At 42.6% G+C, this 12,958-nt stretch overlaps 1 long non-coding RNA gene across 1 annotated transcript; it reads right to left on the reverse strand.

Moving 5' to 3' along the window:
• Nucleotides 1-411: 411 nt before the first annotated feature.
• On the reverse strand, nt 412-12,576 carry LOC138759770 (uncharacterized). Its single transcript, XR_011355075.1, has 3 exons — nt 12,318-12,576; nt 6,825-6,953; nt 412-2,784 (listed from the first exon to the last, which is right to left on the reverse strand). It is a non-coding gene; the product is annotated as an uncharacterized lncRNA (long non-coding RNA).
• Between the last annotated feature and the right edge of the window lie 382 nt (nt 12,577-12,958).

A 12,958-nucleotide genomic window follows, 5' to 3' on the forward strand; every position in this document is an offset into this window, starting at 1 on the left:
CCCCCCCTCTCATCCATTTTAGGTATACAATCTAGGTTGCATTAATTCAGTTAGACAATGTTGTCATTCAACAAAAATACCCCAGAAATTCTACTGAGTCCATTCTTTTCTTTTCTTCTCCTTCCATCAACTTAGGTAATGTTTGTTCCCGGTAGGTTTTCGCTATTGTATTTAATGTAAGGCTCCCATACTTGTTCGAATATTTCAATATTATTTCTTAAACTATATGTTATTTTTTCTAATGGAATACATTTATTCATTTCTATATACCATTGTTGTATTTTCAAATTATCTTCCAATTTCCAGGTTGACATAATACATTTTTTTGCTACGGCTAGGGCTATCTTAACAAATCTTTTTTGTGCATCCTCCAAGTCAATTCCAAATTCTTTATTTTTTATGTTACTTAGGAGAAAGATCTCTGGATTCTTTGGTATATTGTTTTCTGTTATTTTATTTAATATCTGATTGAGATCATCCCAAAATTTTTCTACTCTCTCACATGTCCAGATTGCATGAATTGTTGTTACCCTTTCTTTTTTACATCGAAAACATCTATCAGATACTGTTGGGTCCCATTTATTTAACTTTTGTGGTGTAATGTATAGTCTGTGTAACCAATTATATTGTATCATACGCAGCCTCGTATTTATTGTATTTCTCATCGTTCCAGAGCATAACTTCTCCCATGTTTCCTTTTTTATCTTTATATTTAAATCTTGTTCCCATTTTTGTTTAGTTTTACCATTTGTTTCCTCATTTTCCTTTCCTTGCAGTTTAATATACATATTTTTTATAAATCTTTTGATTAACATTGTATCTGTAATCACATATTCAAGGTTACTTCCCTCTGGTAAACTCAAGTTGCTTCCTAATTTATCTTTCAAGTAGGATCTCAGTTGGTAATATGCCAGCGCTGTATCTCCAGTTATATTGTACTTATCTCTCATTTGTTCAAAGGATAAGAATCTACTTCCTGAAAAACAGTTTTCTATTCTTTTAATCCCTTTTTTTTCCCATTTTCTAAAGGCAAGGTTGTCTATTGTAAAAGGGAGTAGCTTATTTTGCGTCAATATTAGTTTTGGTATTTGGTAATTTATTTTATTTCTTTCTACATGAATCTTCTTCCATATATTGAGGAGATGGTGTAATACTGGAGAAGTTCTATGTTGTACCAATTTTTCGTCCCATTTATATAATATGTGTTCAGGTATCTTTTCCCCTATTTTATCTAATTCTAGTCTCGTCCAGTCTGGTTTTTCCCTTGTTTGATAAAAATCTGATAGGTACCTTAATTGTGCGGCTCTATAATAATTTTTGAAGTTTGGCAATTGTAAGCCTCCTTGTTTATACCATTCTGTTAATTTGTCTAGTGCTATCCTCGGTTTCCCCCCTCTCCATAAAAATCTCCTTATTATTTTCTTTAACTCTTTGAAGAATTTTTCTGTCAGTTGTATTGGCAATGCCTGAAATAAGTATAGTATCCTTGGAAAAATGTTCATTTTAATACAGTTTATCCTTCCTATCAGTGTTAGTGGTAGCTCTTTCCAATGCTCTAAATCGTCCTGTAATTTTTTCATTAGTGGATTGTAATTGAGTTTATATAATTGGCCTAGATTTTTGTTTATTTGCACACCTAGGTATCTTATTGCCTGCGTTTGCCATCTGAATGGAGATTCCTCCTTAAATTTTGAGAAATCCGCGTTATTCATAGGCATTGCTTCACTTTTATTTACGTTTATCTTGTATCCCGACACTTCTCCATATTCCTTCAATTTCTTATATAGTTCTTTTATTGATAGTTCTGGTTCTGTTAAGTACACTATCACATCATCCGCAAACAGACTGATTTTATATTCCCTGTCTTTTATTTTTATTCCTTTTATATTATTATCTCTTCTTATCGATTCTGCTAGTGGTTCTATAGCTAGCGCAAACAATAATGGTGATAGTGGGCATCCCTGCCGCGTTGACCTGCTTAAGTTAAATTGCTTTGATACATGTCCATTTACTGTCACTTTCGCTAATGGTCCCTTATATAATGCTTTAATCCAATTAATATACTTCTCCGGTAAACTGAATTTTTGCAATACTTTGAACAAGTAATTCCATTCTACTCTGTCGAAGGCCATCTCTGCGTCTAAAGCAACTGCTACTGCCGGTGCTTTATTTCCTTCTACTGCATGAATTAAGTTAATAGATTTACAAATATTGTCTGTTGTGCGTCTTTTTTTGATAAATCCAGTTTGGTCTAAATTTACCATTTTCGGTACCTGTTCTGCTAATCTGTTCGCTAATAGTTTAGCTATTATCTTATAATCTGTGTTTAGCAGAGATATTGGTCTATATGACGCTGGTGAGAGTGGATCTTTCCACCAAGAGATTTCTTTAGGCAGTCCTTGTACCTCTTCTTTGGTGCACCTCTGTCACGGTGGCCAGTGGGAGAGCTCGCCATAGAACACGATCTTGGGAAGGCGATGGTCCTCCATTCTGGAGACGTGACCTACCCAGCGCAGTTGGATCTTCAGCAGTGTGGATTCGATGCTGTTGGTCTCTGCCATCTCGAGTACTTCGATGTTAGGGATGAAGTCGCTCCAATGAATGTTGAGGATGGAGCGGAGACAACGCTGGTGGAAGGGTTCTAGGAGCCGTAGGTGATGCCGGTAGAGGACCCAAGATTTGGAGCCGAACAGGAGTGTGGGTATGACAACGGCTCTGTATACGCTTATCTTTGTGTGTTTCTTCAGGTGGTTGTTTTTCCAGACTCTTTTGTGTAGTCTTAACCTATAACCAAATAATAATTACAGTATGGAAACAGGCCATCTCGGTCCCTCTAGTCCACACCGATTTAAGTAAACTCCACTAGTCCCACCTACCTGCTCCCTGTTCATAACCCTCCATCTCCTCACATCCATGCACTCATCCAACCTTCTCTTAAATGACAAATTGACCCTGCTGCAAACACCTCCTCCTCCACTCAGCCACCACTCTCTGAGTGAAGAAGCCCCTCTCATGTTACTTCTAAACTTTTGCCCCTAACCCTTAACTCATGACTCCTCATTCCAATCTCACCTACCCTCAAGGAGAAAAGCCTATTCACATCTACTCTATCTATCCCCCTCATAATTTTAAATACCTCGATCAAATTCTCCCTCAACCTTCTACGCTCCAATGAATAAAGTCCCAATCTACTCAATCTTTCTTTATATTCTAGGTACTGCAATCCAGGCAACATTTTAGTAAATCTTCTTTGCACCCTCTCTACCTTATTGATATCCTTCCTATAATTTGGAGACCAGAACTGCTCACAATATTCCAAACTTGGACTCACCAATGCCTTGAACAGTCTCAACATCAACATTTGCCTAAAATGGATGAGGGGGGGGGTGGGGGGGTGGCCTGGGAGGAGGGAGGGGGGGGGGGAGAAAAAGTCACTGTAAATGTGTGAAAAAGAAAAAGTGTATATCATGGCTAATGTGATTTATGGTGTGAAAAATAAAAAATTTTAAAAAAAAACAACATTTGCTGAAGATATATTAATATATTTGACAAATCCGACCATATCTCTGGCTAAGTTGCAAGATATCGTGGAGAGCCTTCTGACCGATTGCATCACTGCCTGGTATGTAGGCACCAATGCACAGGCTACAGGATGTTCTAGATCAGTTGCTCTCAACCTTTTTCTTTCCACCCACATCTCACTTTAAGTGATCCCGATGCCATCAGTGTTCTGTGATTAGTAAGAGATTGCTTAAGGTGGAATGTGAGAGGGAAGGGAAGGTTGAGAACCACTGGCTTTGGAGAAGGTCCAGAGGAGGTTTACTAGGTTGATCCCTGGGATGAAGGGGTTGACTTATGATGAAAGATTAAATCGTCTAGGATTGTATTCGCTCGAGTTCAGAGAATGAGAGGAAATCTTATAGAAACATGTAGGATTATGAAGGGTATGGATAGGATAGATGCAGGAAGGTTTTTTTGAGCTGGCTGTGGAAACTAAAACAAGAGGACACCGTCTCAAGATTCGGGGGAGTAGATTTAGGACAGAGATGAGGAAAAATAGTTTTTCCCAGAGAGTAGTGAATGTTTGGAATTCTCTATCCAGGGAAATGGTTGAGGCTTCTTCATTAGACATATTTAAAATTCGGTTAGATAAATTTTTACATGATAGAGGAATTAGGGGATATGGGGAGAAGGCAGGTAGGTGGATTAGGTCATAAATTAGATCAGCCATGATCGTATTGAATGGCGGAGCAGGCTCGATGGGCCATTTTTGGCCGACTCCTGTTCCTACTTCCTATGTTCCTATGTTCCACTGCTCTAGACCCAATTGATACTGAAATATTTTGCTTGAGAAAAATGGTCATTGGCCCATTTCCTTTGGAGTAATGAAACCGTTCACATAATGATTAAAACAGTGATTTTCAAACTTTTTCTTCCCTCCCACATCCCACCTTAAGCAATCCCTTACTAATCACAGAGCACCGATGGCATAGGGATTATTTAAAGTGGGATGTGAGTGGAAAGAAAAAGGTTGAGACCCACTGTATTAAGGTGAAAGTGATGTCAAGACTACAATATTTCTTTCAATCTTTGCCCATTCAGAATCCAACAAGTTTTTTTTTAAACAAGCATATCAGACAATTTATATGGAATTCTAAGATGCCAAGTGTCTCCATGGAAAAAGTTATTTGGGATTATTCATTGAGTGTACTACAATTAACCAATTAAAAAAAATTATTTGGCTGCCCAATTGAAATTCATAGCATCTTTTTTAGGGAGGGGATATTCTGGATTGGGCTCAAATTGGATGACACCTGGCGGGTGAGAAGATTTCATTAACAAATTGTCCTGGAAAAAGAGATAAGCCCATTTCAAAACACATAATTTGGATCGGGCAACAAATTAATAAATTTATACATCTAAAAGTGGGGTTGTCTCCAAAAACACCCTTGAATCAAAATGAGTTTATAAAATCCTGGACACTTGGCACCATAAAGGAATCGAGTGTATCGAGGATGGATGTGAACAAGGACAATTTATGAATTTGAACAGCTAAAAAATTGATATGATTTGTCAAAAAGGACTTCCTTCTGCTATCTTCAATTCAGATCTTCTTTTAAGAGCTAGTTTAGGACCAGCCATGACCCTGCCCATGTGTCGTGACAGGGAAGCTCCTCTCTTCGAAAGGGGATCACCAGTAAATTTATATCTAAGATGGATTTCCTATTGCAAGGCCATAGCCCGAAACTGGGCTTGCACAAATCGATGGAAAGGTTGGAGACGGACTCAGGGAAAAGGATTCAAGAACAATCTTGGTCAAAATTGTGCTCTGATAATGTGAGATCATTTATTAATGTCAGATATAGATTGGTACAATGCAATTTTATGCACCAATTATACCTTACACCGCAAAAATTTCACGGTTTAAAATCTGAAATTCTGGACGTGTTTTAGGTGTGGTATAGAGGTCAGAACGTTTATACATTCAACCTGGCTCTGTGTGAAAGTAAGATCCTTTTGGCATGACTTGGCATAAATTTTGCCAAAATTTATAGAAGTGGATTTCCAATGGGAACCAGAACTGTGTTTATTGACCAATCTTATGGTTTATTGGTCACAAAATGATCAAAATATCAAATCCAGTTCATGAGGCTTGCACTAGAGGTGGCGAGGAGATGTATCACGGTTACACGGAAGTCCGACTCACCCCTATTCATTACTCACTGGAATATGGAAATGCAAAGTCGTGCCCCCAGGAAAGATAAACATAATCTTAGAAAGAAATATGACGTGTTTGTTAAAATGTGGCAAACCTTATTTGAATCATACTGGCTTAAGGATATAGTTAACTTCCCCGAAAAGGTTTAAATACTATAGTTAGATTAATAGTGTTGAATCCCCAAAGAACAGGATAGGGACTAATTAATGAAGGCAGCTCAAACATCCCTTCTGTTTTATGTTAGCATTTGTGAGGGGGTGGAGGGGTGAGAATTGTAATTTTAAAATACTATTTATCTGATGAATGTAATAATGTTCTATATGAGTCTTGAAAAAATTAAAACAAAATATTTGAAATTAAGAATGCCTGGAAGCAGGATTTGAACCTTAGGGTGTCCAACAAGGTTTGGACTAACGCAACATCTTTGTGTGCTCGTCACTGTCTGCTCCAGTTTTTCTCAGATATAAACCCCCATTGTTTTAATTGCAAAATATGTTCTGGATATGCCCCAGTTTGGAAAAATATTGGAGAGAAGTTTCTCAAACATTATTGGTCATTTACAGTTTAAATGAAAAGCAAATACCTTAATTGCTCTGTTTGGGACTCCTCGACAAGACGATGTTTCATTACCTCAAAATAAACGTCACATTTTATCCTTTACTTTGTTTCTGGCCAGACGTGCTATTTTGATTAAGGGGAAAGATCATACCCCACCTATTCATGCACAACGGCTCAGGGACGTAATGTCCTGTTTAAATTTAGAAAAAATTAGATGCACAATTAATGATTCAAACATTAGATTCCAAATGTCATGGATCCTGTTACCATAATTTCTCGGTTCAGTGTTAATATGGAACTTTGGCCCTGTGTCGTCCCACTTCAGAGGGAGCTACGTTGTTTCATTTACATCAATTTTCAACCTTGTGTAGGGTCGGGGGTTTGGAAGATTTATTCTGTCCGTCTATTATTATGGCTGTCCTTTTGGAATTCACATGTAGGATTATTCTCTGCCTTTCTTAATCTTTCTTTTTTCCATAATTGGTCTGGACAAATTTATTCTTGTTGAAATCAATAAAATTATTTTAAAAAGAAAAAAAAGTCACACCTCTCTGAACTGCACTGGGAGAGTCAGCTCTGAGAGAAGATCTTGGCTCAAACTTCACCAGGGGCAGAGGGATCAGAGCATATGTGGGGAGGTAGCCCTGGTTCTTCAAACCGTGGTCCCTGGGGTTGCCTGCACAGGAGAAAATTAAAGAAAATGTGACCTCTTTCCCGCTTCTCCCCTCCCCTCTTCCCCCAGCCTTCCCCTTCACCTCCCCCTCCCCTCCTCTCTTCCTTCACCTCCCCTCTCCTCTCTCCATTCTGCTCCTCCCCCTCTTCCCTCCCCTCTCCTCCCCTCCCCTCCTCACCTCTCCTCTCTCTTTTCTGCTCCTCCCCTCTCCTCCTCCTCCTCCCCTCCTCACTCCCCCTCATCCCCTCCCCTACACTCTCCCCTCTCCTCTCCCCTTGTTCCCTCCCCCTCCTCTCCCCTCCTCTCCCCTCCTCTCCCCTCCTCTCCCCTCCTCTCCCTTCCTCTTCCCTCCCCTCCCATCCCCTTTTCTGCTCCTTCCCACTCTACTTTTCCCCCCACTTTCTTTCTTTCTTTCTTTCCTCTCCCTCCATTCCAGCACACACTAGATTGGCCAAAGGATCTGTTTCTCTGCTGTAGTGTTCTATGCTTTTATTTAACCATACTTTTTCTCAATAATTGCCCCACCCTTTCTCAACTCTCATTCCCCACCCCTACCCACTCACAGCCACCTTCTTTCTTTACTGACTCCACTCACTCTACCACCCCCTAGTTTCAGGGCCGGCAGGACAAGCCTCTGGCAGCAACATCCCATAGTCACCCAGTGCAGAACCAGGCCCTTCAGCCCAACTTATCCATGCTGACCTGAGCCAGTCCCATTTGCCTGCACTGGGCCCATGTCCCTCTAAACTGGTAGTTTGCAAATTTTTTCTTTCCACTCACACACCACCTTAAGTAATCCCTATACCATTGGTGCTCTGTGATTAGTAAGGGATTACTTAAGGTGGGATGTGGGTGAGAAGAAAAAGTTTGAAAACCGCTGTTTTAATCGTCCCTCATTGACTTGTTATGTGCATGGTTTCAGAACTCCAAAGGAAATGGGCCAATGACCATTTTTCTCAAGCAAAATATTTCAGTAACAATTGGGTCTAGAGCAATGGTTCTCAGCCTTCCCTTCCCACCTTGAACAATCCCTTACTAATTACAGACCACTGATAGTGTAGATGGTGTGCGAGTGGAAATAAAACGTTTGAAAACCACTGGTCTAAACATTTCCAATCCACGTTCCTGTCTCGAATGCTGTATCATCTTGCTGTTTTACAATGAGGGGGTTAACAATGTGCATCAGGAAGACAGGCAGCTCGCTGGCTTTCTATGCCATCCATCAAGTGTGGCCTGTAATTATACTGTACGTTATTGGACAACACAAAGGCTATCATTCTTGAGAAAATTCCTTTCAGCCTCTGAGAAACTCCACAAGTGTGTTTTTAGCATCTGCCTTGTTACATTTCAAACCTTAACCTGAAATATTGGACCTCTGTCATTCTATCGAGGATGTATCAAAGAAATTCTCAACCATTTTCTTTCCATTCACAGACCATATTAAGTAATCCCTATGCCATTAGTGCTCTGTGATTAGTAAGGGATTGCTTAAGGTGGGATCTGGGTGAAAAGAAAAAGTTTGGAAACTACTGTTTTAATCGTCCCTCATTGACTCGTTATGTGCATGGTTTCATAACTCCAAAGGAAATGGGCCAATGGCAATTTTTCTCAAGCAAAATATTTCAGTAACCATTAGGTCTGGAGCAGTGGTTCTCAACCTTCCCTTCCCACTCACATCCCACCTTAAGCAATCCCTTACTGATCACAGAGCATCTGATGGCATTGGGAATTACTTAAAGTGGGATGTGAGTGGGAAGAAAAAGGTTGAGAACCTCTGAATATCGAGAGCATCCTGTGAATCTCCTTGGACCACAAGACCCTGCAGAGGACAACGGAGTCAGCGGGAAAGATCTTTGGGGAACCTCTTCCTAGTATGGAGGACGTCTACAACATTCATTGCAGGCAGAAAGCAATAAACATGTGAAGGACTTTACACATCCCGCATTTAAACTCTTCTCCCTTCTGGCAGCACTTAGGCCCTTGTGCCCAGAGGGGGAAGCAGCTTTTTCCCCCAAGCCATCAGGCTCCTGAACTCCCAGTACAGATGCGCATAGTGCGCCATGGACTTTCAGTGTAGACGTCTTAATACCTTAACATTTTAACTTGTTAACTGCTTTCCCAACTTAGACCTATGTAAATATGCTCCGTGGTCCTGGAGAAACGCTATCTCGTCTTTACTGTGCGAGCCTGGGATGAACGATAAATAAATGATGGAGGAGGCTGGGAGAGTGGGGGAGGTTGACCTTATGGAATGGGGCAAGGAATCATCTTTCCCCCCCACCCCACCTGGGGAGGGGTGTCTAAAACTGGAGAGCAGAGGTTGAAGGGGGGAGGGGCAGGTTTTTATTTCACACAGAGGGTGGTAGGTGTGTGGAATGAGAGGAGGTGGTGGAGGCAGGGACAATCACGGCATTTTAATTAAGAGATGAGACCAGTGGAAGAAAATGAGTGGACCATTCTATCGTGGCCCACAGACTTGGTGTTGGCAATTCTATTTCCTTTAAAATGCAGAAATTCAGGAGGAACTCGGCCAGTCTCGCAGCGTCCATAGGATGTGAAGGGCAGCTCGGTTAACATAGAGGGCAGTGGATTAATGTAGCAACCCCATGCCCGATGCCCCGATGCTCAGGCTGCAGTTAGCGAGGATACTGGTGTACCGAGTTAAAGGGAACCCAAAGAGGATTAGCGGTTAGGGCAACACCTTCACAGCGTCAGCGATGGTTCGAATCCCCCCTGCTGTCTGTCAGGCATTTCTGTGTCCTCGCCAGTTTTCCTCGGGTGCTCTGGTTTCCTCCCACCATTCCAAACATTCTGGGGGTTCAGGGTCTGCACCAGAACATGTTAGAGGGGGAATTAGCGAGTTAGTGGGGGGGGGGGGCAGGGACAAGGTGGAGTGTGGTGATGAGATCTGACCTGTCGTCGGTGAAGGAGGAGCCTACCTGTCGTTGAGGCCATCCACCCAATGTAGGACAAGAGGACGCTCTTTTCATTGCATTGATCTTGACACACACTAGTGACACAGCAGGGAGCAGGTGGAGAGTCACTGGCGTGCATCAACCTAGACACTATTGACGCGGGAGAGTGTGGGGCGGGTCTGACAGCCAGGGATGGCCACGACCGTATGGGGGGGAAGCACCATGTTTGTGGGGGGCAATGCCCAAGGATACCCCCCCCAGTTGGTACTGACCCTGTGTAGGTTGTAGGGTGATTGGATGTAAATTGGGGGTCATGGGCTCGTGGGCTGGAAGGGGCTTTAAATGCAGCGTCCATAAGAGGTAAAGATAAGTAACTGATGTTCCTCAAGGCTGAGTTGGTGAATGTGGGCTCAAATTTAACATTTAAGAAGAATTCGGACAAGTACATGGATGGGAGGGGTAGGGAGGGCTTGTAGTGCCAGTTGATGAAGTAGACAAAGACGATGCGGTCAAACAATATTTATGGTTTTTACTAGCAGGGACTCATGGTACAATAATGAAAGACAATAGATGCATATACAGTTATACCCAAGGGGAGTGTCCTTAACAGTCGAGATAATGCACAGCCAATGTCAGTACAACAAGGCTCGCCGGGGGAGACAGGCAGCTTGGCAGAGATTCATCACAGGGCTATGGACTGGGTGCATGTCAGTTGGATGAGGCAAAAAAATGGTTCGGCACAGACTAGAAGGGCCAAAGGGTCCTGTTTGTGTGCTGTAGTGTTCTATGGTTCTATGCAGGAGCACAGACCAACAGACAAATGGTGATAAATGGATATAGATGCAAGATCAGGAGGTGAGAATTGATTGGGGAAGAAGATGGTTCTGTGAATGCAGAACTGAAGTAACAGAAAATGGAGGTCGGCTTTTCCCCATGGAGGGTAGGTGAGACACAAACCAGAGGACATGGGTTAAGGGTGAAATGGGAACAGTTTAGAGGGAACATGAGGGGGAATCTCTTCACACAGAGAGTAGTGGGGATGTGGGACGAGTCTCCAGCTGAAGTGGTGAATGCGGGATCAATTTTAACATTTAAGAAGCATTTGGACCGGTCCATGGAAGGGAGAGGGAAGGAGGGCTATGAACTGGGTGCAGGTCAGTGGGACTCAGCAGAAGAGTGGTTCAGTATAGACTAGATGGGCTGAATGGACTTATTTCTGTACTGTAATGTTCTGTAGTTTTCTGGTATGAGTGGAAAAAGAGACAGGCATCTGTGTTAGAGGCTGGGAAAATAGAATGGGAAGAATGGGAGGGGATTAATATGGATAAAAGGTGTTAATTAGATATGATGAGGACAGGAGTTGGCTCTGTGAAAGGAGGCAGAGGGAGAAGGAAAGAAAGAGAGAGATAGAGTTAGAGAAAAGAAGATGCGGGGAAAGAAGCTTGGAGGGGGGAGGTGGGTTTCTAATAGAAACCCTAGAAGTCAATGTTAACGCCATCCAGTTGGAGGGTTCCCAGTTGGAAGATGAGGTGATGTTCCTCCAATTTACAGGTGGTCCCAGTCTGGCAATGCATGAGACCATAGACAGACATGTCAGCAAGGGATGGAGAATTGCAATGGGTGGCCACTGGGAGATCCACGCTATGGCAGTGGACCGAGGTGCTCAACGAAGCGATCTCCCAGAATCCTTCCCATATCCACCATTTCCCTCACCTTGAGACGTCTGTGCAGAAGTAGCAAGCCCTGGGTCTCGTGACTGAAATCCCAGATCTCAGCAGGGAAGATCCCCACCACAAATCCACAATCCCATTGACCACCTCTGAGACGAGGATGATGTATGGGAACCTGATGGCAGCTTCAATCGGGTCCACATTCAGGGGACAGGACAAGCAGAGGCGTGTCTATACTGTCTGCCCCAAGGAACCTCAGCCACCACTTTCCAGTCGACCAGCAGTGAGGGAGTTAAGAATTTGATTATTACTGAAATCTCTTGAAACCACGGAGCTGAGTGAATGCACTGGCTTACACAGAGATCCTACTCCGCTTAGAGAAACCGATATTTAATATTCGCAGTAAACAGCCACATCATCGCAGTTTTATATTCAGGAACACAGATTGCAGCAACAGATGTGTGCACGGGTTTAGTTAAGGACTTAGCTGGAAGGTGACGATGATTCGTTTCCATGCAAAATCGACCAGCTCTGACACAGGCAGGGAATTGAATTGAAAGGCTCCAAAAGTCTCATGCACTGCCAGACTGAGACCACCTGCAAATTGGAGGAGCAAAGCCTCACCTTCCGAATGGTCTCCCTCCAACTGGATGGCATTAATATCAACTTCACTGGCTTTCGTTTAACCCCCTGCCCACCCATTTTTGTCCCCCCGTCATCTTCCCCCCAGCTCAGTCTCTCCCTTCCCCGACTCCTTTCGCACAGACGTGATAAATTCTCACCTCTTCCCTTATCAAATCCAATGAAACGCCTTTTGATCGTCTGGATTCCTCCCCGTTCTGAGATTTCCTGCTTATGGGTCATTCTGCTTATTCCTTGAAGAAGGGCCTCAGGCCTGAAATGTCGGCAACATATCTTTGTCTCCTATGGACGCTGAAAAGACCAGCTGAGATCCTCCAGCATTTCGGTGTGTTTTTATTACCATCACAGCAGACTGTCATATTTTACTCAGGCTCCAAAAGTAACCCGTGAAATTATAGGCCAGGGAGCCTGACATCAGTGGTAGGTAAATTATTGAAAGGTGTTCTAAGAGATTGGATATATGAGTATTTGGATAGCCAGGGACTGATTAGGGATAATCAACATGACTTTGTTTGAGGTAGGTCATGTTTAACCAATCTTATAGAGTTTATTTAAAATTTAGACATACAGCATGGTAACAGGCCGCCACCCAATTACTCCCAATTAACCTACACAGGGGTTAGTATGGGATTGGTCAGTTGGACATGGGTCATACAGGATTGGTCATTTGGAATGGTGTCAGTATGGGTAGGATTGGTCTTTTGGACAGGGGACAATATGGGATTGGTCATTTGGATATGGATCAGTGTGGGATTGGTCAGTTGGACAGGGACTTTGATAG

Source organism: Narcine bancroftii, chromosome 4, assembly GCF_036971445.1.
Source record: "Narcine bancroftii isolate sNarBan1 chromosome 4, sNarBan1.hap1, whole genome shotgun sequence".
NCBI classification, from domain to species: domain Eukaryota; kingdom Metazoa; phylum Chordata; class Chondrichthyes; order Torpediniformes; family Narcinidae; genus Narcine; species Narcine bancroftii.